Below are 10,088 nucleotides of genomic sequence, written 5' to 3' on the forward strand. Positions count from 1 at the left end.
GTATAAAGTACAGTATATACATATGAGATGAGTAATGTAGGGTATGTAAACATTATGTAAAGTGGCATTGTTTAAAGTGACTAGTGATACATTTATTACATCCCATTTTTGACCGAGAGACTGAAAAACAGCTTCTATCTCAAGGCCATCAGACTGTTAAACAGCCATCACTAACACAGAGAGGCTGCTGCCTACATACAGACTTGAAATCATTGGCCACTTTAATAAATGGATCACAAGTCACTTTAATAATGCCACTTTAATAATGTTACATTTCTTGCATTTCTCATCTCATATGTACATACTGTTTTTCTTTACCATCTATTGCATCTTGCCTCTGCCACTCGGTTATCGCTCATCCATATATTTATCTGTATATATTCTTATTCTATCCCTTTACTTAGATTTGTGTCTATTAGGTAGTTGTTTTGGAATTGTTAGATTACATGTTAGATATTACTGCACTGTCGCAATAATAACATCTGCTAACCATGTGTTTGTGACCAATAAAGTGTGATTTGATTTGAATTCAATACCCATATAACGTAAGGCACTTTGTTCATGATTGTGGCTATTGAAATGTCTTACAACAGGTTATTTTTCATCATGGTTGCAAATGGAGCTCTTATGCTCATGTCTTAATTTCACGTTTGGTCTTACCCACATCATAAATGTTACAGGAACACTTAAGGAGATATACAACATATTTTGTGTGATATATGTTATTCTACCTCAAACCTTTATCCTCTCACATGAATGGGGATAGATGAGAGTTCCATCTGATCATGGCATAATCTTCTTCTCAATAGGGTGTGCTGTTTTCACTTTGTAATAATTTCGTTCCCAAATTAAACTGCCTCGTACTCAATTCTTGCTCGTACAATATGCATATTATTATTACTATTGGATAAAAAACACTCTCTAGTTTCTAAAACCGTTTGAATTATATCTGTGAGTAAAACAGAACTGGACTTAGAGCAATTTTCCTATGAGGATGTGAGAATGCTGAAATCTGCTGGCTGTTCTGAGATCTGTTTATAAATCTGCGTGTCTTCTATTGGTTGAGATGCACTGCATACGTCTTCCCCTGGGTGTCAGCAAATAGTGAGAATTGAAATGGAGTTGCTAGGCAGAAGTGAGAGGTTATAAATGGGCTGGCAACGTGGGGTCCGTCCTTTGTCCTCTTCGCCCTGACGCAGAAAGGAGCTCTGGCTGTCGTTCTAGTTCGCTCCGGTTATAGGCCTTAGATATCCGGCTCTGTTTTATTCGATATAGGTGTTAACCTGATGATGATAGAGGGCGCTATTTACACTTTGGGGGAAAACGTGCACAATTTAAACGGCCTCGTACTCTATTCTTGCTCGTACAATATGCATATTATTATTACTATTGGATAGAAAACACTCTAGTTTCTAAAACCGTTAGAATTTTGTCTGTGAGTAAACAGAACTCATTTGGCAGCACACTTTCTGACCAGGAAGTGGAAAGTCTGAAAATTATGCTCTGTTCAAGGGCCTGCCTATAATTGGGCATGACACATATGAGTATACATGCACGTCATACACCTTCCACTAGATGTCAAGAGGACGTGAGAGAAGAAAGGAAGTGTTTATCTTGGTCTGAGGTGGAATAAATCATCTTGGCACGACGAGTCATCCATTTTTTTTCTTCTGGAGAGCGCGCAGATGGACCTGGAATTGCCTTTTGAAAAGCCGTCGTTATAGGCGAATACTATTTCCGGCTTTGATTTTATTTGATACATGTCACAATATCATCGTAAAGTATGTTTTTTCAATATAGTTTTAATAGATTATTGAAATTTTTTCGGGACGTTAGGCGTGTTGTGTTGTCTGTGTTTGTTGACGATGGGGAGCTTCGCGTCACTTAGTCAGTGTGCTTGCTAGTTCAAGAGGGAAACACGATGTTCTAAATCCAAACAACGACTGTTCTGGACAAAGGACCCCTTGTCCAACATTCTGATGGAAGATCACGAAAAGTAAGAAACATTTTATGATGCTATTTCATATATCTGTCGAACTGTGTACTAGTAGTTTTGCGCCCAGGTTTTGGCCACTTGGTCGACATAACGTAAGCCTTATGTAGTAATGAAGTTATTTTTTAGAATTCTAACACGGCGATTGCATTAAGAACTAGTGGATCTATCATTTCCTATACAACATGTATTTTTTTGTAATGTTTATGAATAGCTATTTGGTCAGAATAGGAGAGAGTCTAATAGAAATATCTGCACATTCTGGGAAAAAGATGCTACGTTAGCATAATGGATAACCACTGATTTCAGCTCTAAATATGCACATTTTCGAAAAAAACATAAGTGTATGTATAACCAGATGTTATAGGACTGTCATCTGAGGAAGGTTTATGAAGGTTAGTGAAAATTAATATATTTTGCTGGTTTATTTGCTAACGCTAACGTGCCTATTGCTATCGCTAACGTGCCTTGATGAATGAATGCAGTTGTGTGTTTGGCTATTGTAGTAAGCTAATATAATGCTATATTGTGTTTTCGCTGTAAAACACTTAAAAAATCTGAAATATTGGCTGGATTCACAAGATGCTTGTCTTTCATTTGCTGTACACCATGCATTTTTCAGAAATGTTTTATGTTTTATGATCAGTATTTAGGTATTTGACGTTGGTCTCTATAAATACTCTGGCTGCTTCGGTGCTATTTTTGATGGTAGCTGTGATGGTAGCTGCAATGTAAAACTGATTTATACCTCAAATATGCAAATTTTTCGAACAAAACATAGATTTATTGTGTAACATGTTATAAGACTGTCATCTGATGAAGTTGTTTCTTGGTTAGTTTGGTTGGTTCTTGGTTAGTTAGGTTGGCTTTGTGCATGCTACCTGTGCTGTGAAAAATGTCTGTCCTTCTTTGTATTTGGTGGTGAGCTAACATAAATATACGTGCTGTTTTCGCTGTAAAACATTTTAAAAATCGGACATGTTGACTGGATTCACAAGATGTGTATCTTTCATTTGCTGTATTGGACTTGTTAATGTGTGAAAGTTAAATATTTCAAAAAAAGATTTTTTGAATTTCGCGCTCTGCCTTTTCAGTGGAATGTGGGAGGAGTTCCGCTAGCGGAACGCCTGGGCTAAACCACCAGCTCCCGTTATAGGCCTTAGATATATCCGGCTCTGATTTTATTCGATATAAGTGTTTAAGACATCATAATGTTGTTATATTAAACCGAGTTATATCAGTTTATATCGGTATATTGCGATTTTCGGATATTTATTTGTACTGCGTCTTAGTGAGTTGGACACGTCTTTGCCACATGGCTAATGTTTACTGCTAATTCGAACGTTGAAGAGGACAATCTACAACCAAGCAACGATTCTTTTGGACAAAGGACACCTTGCCCAAGATACTGATGGGAGTTCATCAAAAAGTAAGAAGTATTTATGTTAATTCGTTGTTCTGTTGAAAAATGTAGAACTCATATTCTGCCATTAATCTAGGTGCGGTCTCGCTTTAACGCACGCTGTATGTTGTAGTAACGTTAATTTTAAAATCTAACACAGCGATTGCAATTACTAATGTATCTTTCATTTGCTGTCCAACCTGTATTTTTTAGTCAAGTTTATGATTAGTTATCGATTAGATTAGGTGCCTCTCCCAAGATTTCTCCCGACATTTTGCTGGCAGCCTGGCTACTTTTCTCTTTGTATAACCACGATTTGTGCCGCTAAATATGCACATTTTCGAACAAACTCTATATGTATTGTGTAATATGATGTTATAGGACTGTCATCTGATGAAGTTTTGAGAAGGTTAGTCAAAAATGTAATATCTTTTGCTGGTTTATTTGCTATCGCTAACGTGCATGAATCAATGCTGCTGTGTGGTTGGCTATTGTAGTAAGCTAATATAATGCTATATTGTGTTTTCGCTGTAAAACACTTAAAAAATCTGAAATATTGGCTGGATTCACAAGATGTTTGTCTTTCATTTGCTGTACGCTGTGTATTTTTCAGAAATGTTTTATGATGAGTATTTAGGTAATACACGATGGTCTCTGTAGTTATTCTAGTTGCTTTGGTGAGAGTTGTAAGGGTGGCTGCAATGGTAAACTATGATTTATACCTGAAATATGCACATTTTTCTAACAAAACATATGCTATACAATAAATATGTTATCAGACTGTCATCTGATGAAATTGTTTCTTGGTTAGTGGCTATTTATATCTTTATTTGGTCGAAATTGTGATAGCTACCTATGCAGGAAAAAAATGGTGGACAAAAAAAGTTGTGTCTTTTGCTATCGTGGTTAGCTAATATATTTACATATTGTGTCTTCCCTGTAAAACATTTTAAAAATCAGAAATGATGGCTGGATTCACAAGATGTGTATCTTTCATCTGGTGTCTTGGACTTGTGATTTCATGATATTTAGATGCTAGTATTTACTTGTGACGCTATGCTGGGCTATGCTAGTCAGCTTTTTTACTGATGGGGGTGCTCCCGGATCCGGGTTTGTGAGGAAGTAGAGGATAACATTGGACACAGTTGTGACAAGGGTATTTGCCATCAGGAATCAGACAAAATGTGATGCTTTTTAGGCAAATCTGACCTTACTAAACAATCCCGTAAATTTGAGGGTCTCTTATAGAAAAACAAAAATGTTAAAATATGAGACACCAAACCCATTCACAGGGATGGTTTACTCTCGAGGTTCCACTAGTCCGTACCAATCTAGGTAAATCCTATTTCAGTTTTAATGCCTCCCAGTCTCGGAATAGCCTGCAGAACTCCTTGCATCTTGAGTCCCTGGTGCCGCCAGGGCAGTTTAAGACTTGTCTTGAATGAGAGTTGCAGTTGTTTTAACTGGATGAATAGATTGTTGTGCCTGTAATGCTGAAAGTTCTTTGTTACAGTGATCATTTTGTACTGTTGTATTGCTGTGCTCTAGGCACATTTGAAAATTAAACCCTGGTCTCATTGGGTTTCTCATGACTAAATAAAAGTTGAAAAAACCTACGAATATTTGGGATGCACCGATATGAACATTTTGGCCTATACCGATATCCGATATTTTCGTTTGACAAAGTAAAGAGGCTCAGAGAGAATGCCACCGAATCACTTGTTCACAGCCTCTAGTAAAGTACTTTTGCAACTTTTAACCCCACGGTCTGTGTCGGCAGTTTTGTTGAGCAGGCGTTTCAATACCCTGACAGAGGGTATCACGTCTGCTGGAGATGCAGTTGAGGAGCTTATTTCTCCAGTCAGTTGTTCGAATGGAGCTAGAAGTGTGTTCATGTTCCCAAGTTTCAAACATGTTCTCAAATGCCATTGAGATGGCAGCAGCGGTATGAGAACCAACACATTCTTGAGCATGCAATACGGCTTTCCTCAGTAAGAAATCCTCATCGAACCACTGTGCTGTCAGACAGCAGGCCCAGCTCTCGGCCTACTCTGTGATCAACCGGCTACCCAGCCGATGCCTCCCGGACACGGCTAGAATCCACTACTCCACCGAATACTAGCCGTAAGCTAGCCGTAAGCTCTGGACCTTTGCACTGTATCATCGCTGCTAGCTAGCTGCTACCGAGTGGCTATAGTGGCAAACGCCCTTGCGTTTGCCATTATAGCCGAAGCTAGCACCAGTTAGCCGCGAGCCAGGCGTATCTCCCGACTAGCAAATTAAATTACTACAACCACAATACCTCTTTTGCCATCTGGCCAGGATCCTTTGTCGACACGACGCCCCGCCATACCACCACAACTGGTCCGCAGACGTAATTCCATCCGCTGTGCCCTCAACCAGCCGTTGCCAGAAGTCGGAGCAGACGCTTCTACTTACCCCGGCCTGCTAACTTTAAACGCTGAATCTCCCGCGTGCTAGCGTAGTAACGACTACCCCGCGGCTTCCCTGTTCCATCTATTACTGTTCACTGGACCCTATGATCACTTGGCTACATAGCTGATGCCTGCTGGACTGTTCATTTATCACGATACTCCATTTTTTTGTTGTTTTTTTTGTTTATTTGTCGGCCCCAGCCCCAAACTCAGGACCTGTGTGTAGTTAACTGACCCTCTCTGCCCATTCATCGCCATTTTACCTGTTGTTGTTGTCTTAGCTGATTAACTGTTGTTGTCTTACCCGTTGTTGTCTAGCTCTCCCAATCAACACCTGTGATTGCTTTATGCCTCGCTTTATGTCTCTCTCAAATGTCAATATGCCTTGTAGGTTCCTCAGCGTACACATCACGGACAAACTGAATTGGTCCACCCACACAGACAACGTGGTGAAGAAGGCGCAGCAGCGCCTCTTCAACCTCAGGAGGCTGAAGAAATTCGTCTTGTCACCAAAAGCACTCAAAAAGTTTTACAGATGCACAATCGAGAGCATCCTGTCGGGCTTTATCACCGCCTGGTACGGCAACTGCTCCGCCCACAACCGTAAGGCTTTCCAGAGGGTAGTGAGGTCTGCACAGCGCATCACCGGGGTCAAACTACCTGCCCTCCATGACACCTACACCACCCGATGTCACAGGAAGGCCATAAAGATCATCATGGACAACCACCCGAGCCACTGCCTGTTCACCCCGCTATTATCCAGAAGGCGAGGTCAGTACAGGTGCATCAAAGCAGGGACCGAGAGACTGAAAAACAGCTTCTATCTCAAGGCCATCAGACTGTTAAATAGCCATCACTAACATTGAGTGGCTGCTGCCAACATACTGACTCAACTTCAGCCACTTTAATAATGGAAAAATGTATGAAAAAATGTATCACTAGCCACTTTAAACAATGCCACTTCATATAAATGTTTGCATACCCTACATTACTCATCTCATATGTATACGTATACTGTACTCCATACCATCTACTGCATCTTGCCTATGCCGTTCTGTACCATCACTCATTCATATATTTTTATGTACATATTCTTCATTCCTTTACACTTGTGTGTATAAGGCAGTTGTTGTGAGATTGTTAGGTTAGATTACTCGTTGGTTATTACTGCACGGTCGGAACTAGAAGCACAAGCATTTCGCTACACTCGCATTAACTTCTGCTAACCATGTGCATGTGAAAAATAACATTTTATTTTATTTGTATACTGTTGTTAGGATAGTTGTCATTGTTTTAGTTTACAGTGGAGCCCCTAGTCCCACTTTACATGCCTCAGATTCCTCCTTTGTCCCACCCCCCACACATGCGGTGACCTCACCCAGTATAACCAACACCTCCAGAACACGTCCTCTCGTATCATCACTCAGTGCCTGGGCTTACTTACCTCCACTGTACCCGCACACCACCATTATGACCTGAATCTACTCTACCATGCCCAGAAATCTGTCCCCTAGACTACCAGTTTTGATAGCCTTCAGCTGTACCCTCATCTTACTCCTCCTCTGTTACTCGGGTGATGTGGAGGTTAACCCAGGCACCGCGTGTCCCCAGGCACTCTCATTTGTTGACTTCTGTAATCGAAAATGCCGCGGTTTCATGCATGTCAACATCAGTAGCCTCCTCCCTAAGTTTGTTTTACTCACTGCTTTAGCACACTCAGCCAACCCTGATGTCCTTGCCGTGTCTGAATCCTGGTTTAGGAAGGCCACCAAATATTCTGAGATTTCCATACCCAACTACAACATTTTCCATCAAGATAGAACTGCCAAAGGGGGAGGAGTTGCAATCTACTGCAGAGATAGCTTGCAAAGTTCTGTCATACTTTCCAGGTCTATGCCCAAACAGTTCGAGCTTCTAATTTTAGAAATTAATCTCTCCAGAAATAAGTCTCTCACTGTTGCCGCCTGTTATAGACCCCCCTCAGCTCCCAGCTGTGCCCTGGACACCATATGTGAATTAATTGCCCCTCATCTATCTTCAGAGTTCATTCTGTTAGGTGACTTAAACTGGGATATGCTTAACACCCCGGCAGTCCTACCATCTAAGCTAGATGCCCTCAATCTCACACAAATCATCAAGGAACCCACCAGGTACAACCCTAAATCCGTAAACATGGGCACCCTCATAGATATTATCCTGACCAATTTACCCTCCAAATACACCTCTGCTGTTTTCAATCAGGATCTCAGTGATCAGTGCCCCATTGCCTGCATCCGCTATGGGTCCGCGGTCAAACGACTACCCCTAATCACTGTCAAACGCTCCCTAAAACACTTCTGCAAGCAAGTCTTTCTAGTCGACCTGGCCCGGGTATCCTGGAAGGATATTGACCTCCTCCCGTCAGTAGAGGATGCCTGGTCATTCTTTAAAGGTAATTTCCTCACCATCTTAAACAAGCATGCCCCTTTCAAAAAATTTAGAACTAAGAACAGATATAGCCCTTGGTTCACTCCAGACCTGACTGCCCTTGACCAGCACAAAAACATTCTGTGGCGGAATGCAATAGCATCGAATAGTCCCTGCGATATGCAACTGTTCAGGGAAGTCAGGAACCAATACCAGTCAGTCAGGAAAGCAAAGGCTAGCTTTTTCAAACAGAAATTTGCATCCTGTAGCTCTAACTCCAAAAAGTTTTGGGACACTAAAGTCCATGGAGAACAAGAGCACTTCCTCCCAGCTGCCCACTGCACTGAGGCTAGGTAACACATTTACAACCGAAAAATTCAATAAGCATTTCTCTGCGGCTGGCCATGCTTTCCTCCTGGCTTCCCCCACCCCGGCCAATAGCTCCGCACCCCCCCCGCAGCTACTTGCCCGAGCCTCCCCAGCTTCTCCATCACCCAAATCCAGATAGCAGATGTTCTGAAAGAGCAGCAAAACCTGGACCCGTACAAATCAGCTGGGCTAGACAATCTGGACCCTCCCTTTCTAAAACTATCCACCGCCATTGTTACAACTCCTATTACCAGTCTGTTCAACCTCTCTTTCGTATTGTCCGAGATCCCTAAAGATTGGAAAGCTGCCGTGGTCATCCCCCTCACAAAGAATGGAATAAGATACAATATTAAGATATTCTGTTTTTGGCTCAACTAGTTTTCAATATGTAGCTACATATCTGCTTTCTGCACACTTAGCTTTCATTGTGTTGCATTTTCTCTACTTTGAGAAATGTTCTCTAGGCTTAAAAATCCTTCTTTAACCCTTCTCCTCCCCTTCATCTACACTGATTGAAGTGGATTTAACAAGTGGCATCAATAAAGGATCATAGCTTTCACCTGGATTCATCTGGTCAGTCTATGTCATGGAAAGAGCAGGTGTTCTTAATGTTTGTATACTCAATGTATATTCTTGGTAATTGCTCGTAAAGCTCCTAGAATACTACAATCTGGATGTTATTGATGGATGTTAATAATTTTCCAGAGTACCATATTGCCTCTAGTGTCAGACTGAGTTTCTTTAAACAATACACACCAAGTATTTGCATTAGGGTTGCAAATCTACCGGTAGTTTACATAAGTTATTTTCAGCCATTTTGTTAGGGATAGGGGGCAGTATTCGGAAGTTTGGATGAATGAGGTGCCCAAAGTAAACTGCCTGTTACTCAGGCCCAGAAGCTAGGATATGCATATAATTGGATAGAAAACTATCTAAAGTTTCCAAAACTGTTAAAATAATGTCTCTGAGTATAACGTAACTGATATATTACGCGATAACCCGGGGAGAATTCATCCGGAAAATATGTTTTTTTGAGCTCACCACTCAAATGGCTGTCTATGGGAATGTCAATGGAATACCTCCCAGATTGCAGTTCCCAGGGCTTCCAGTAGATGTCAACAGTCTTTAGAAAGAGTTTCAGGGTTGTTTTTTGAAAAAATAGCTAGAATTTGTAGTTTACCTAGGTGGCTCCCATTTTGGCTGTAGTATTGTGGCGCGCATGAATGAGAGCTCTCACTTCATTATTTATCTCCGGTAATGAACATACTATTCTCCGTCTTAAATTTTATAGTTTATTTACATATTAGGGTACCTGAGGATTGATTAGAAACATTGTTTGACTTGTTTGGACGAAGTTTATTGGTAACTTTTGGGATTCATTTGCATGCAACTAAACTGACTTTTTTGGGATATAAAGAAGGACTTTATCGAACAAAAGGACCATTTGTTATGTAGCTGTACGCCTCTGCTTGTTTGGAAAATG

Source organism: Salvelinus fontinalis, chromosome 19 (genome assembly GCF_029448725.1).
Source record: "Salvelinus fontinalis isolate EN_2023a chromosome 19, ASM2944872v1, whole genome shotgun sequence".
Taxonomy (NCBI): Eukaryota; Metazoa; Chordata; class Actinopteri; order Salmoniformes; family Salmonidae; genus Salvelinus; species Salvelinus fontinalis.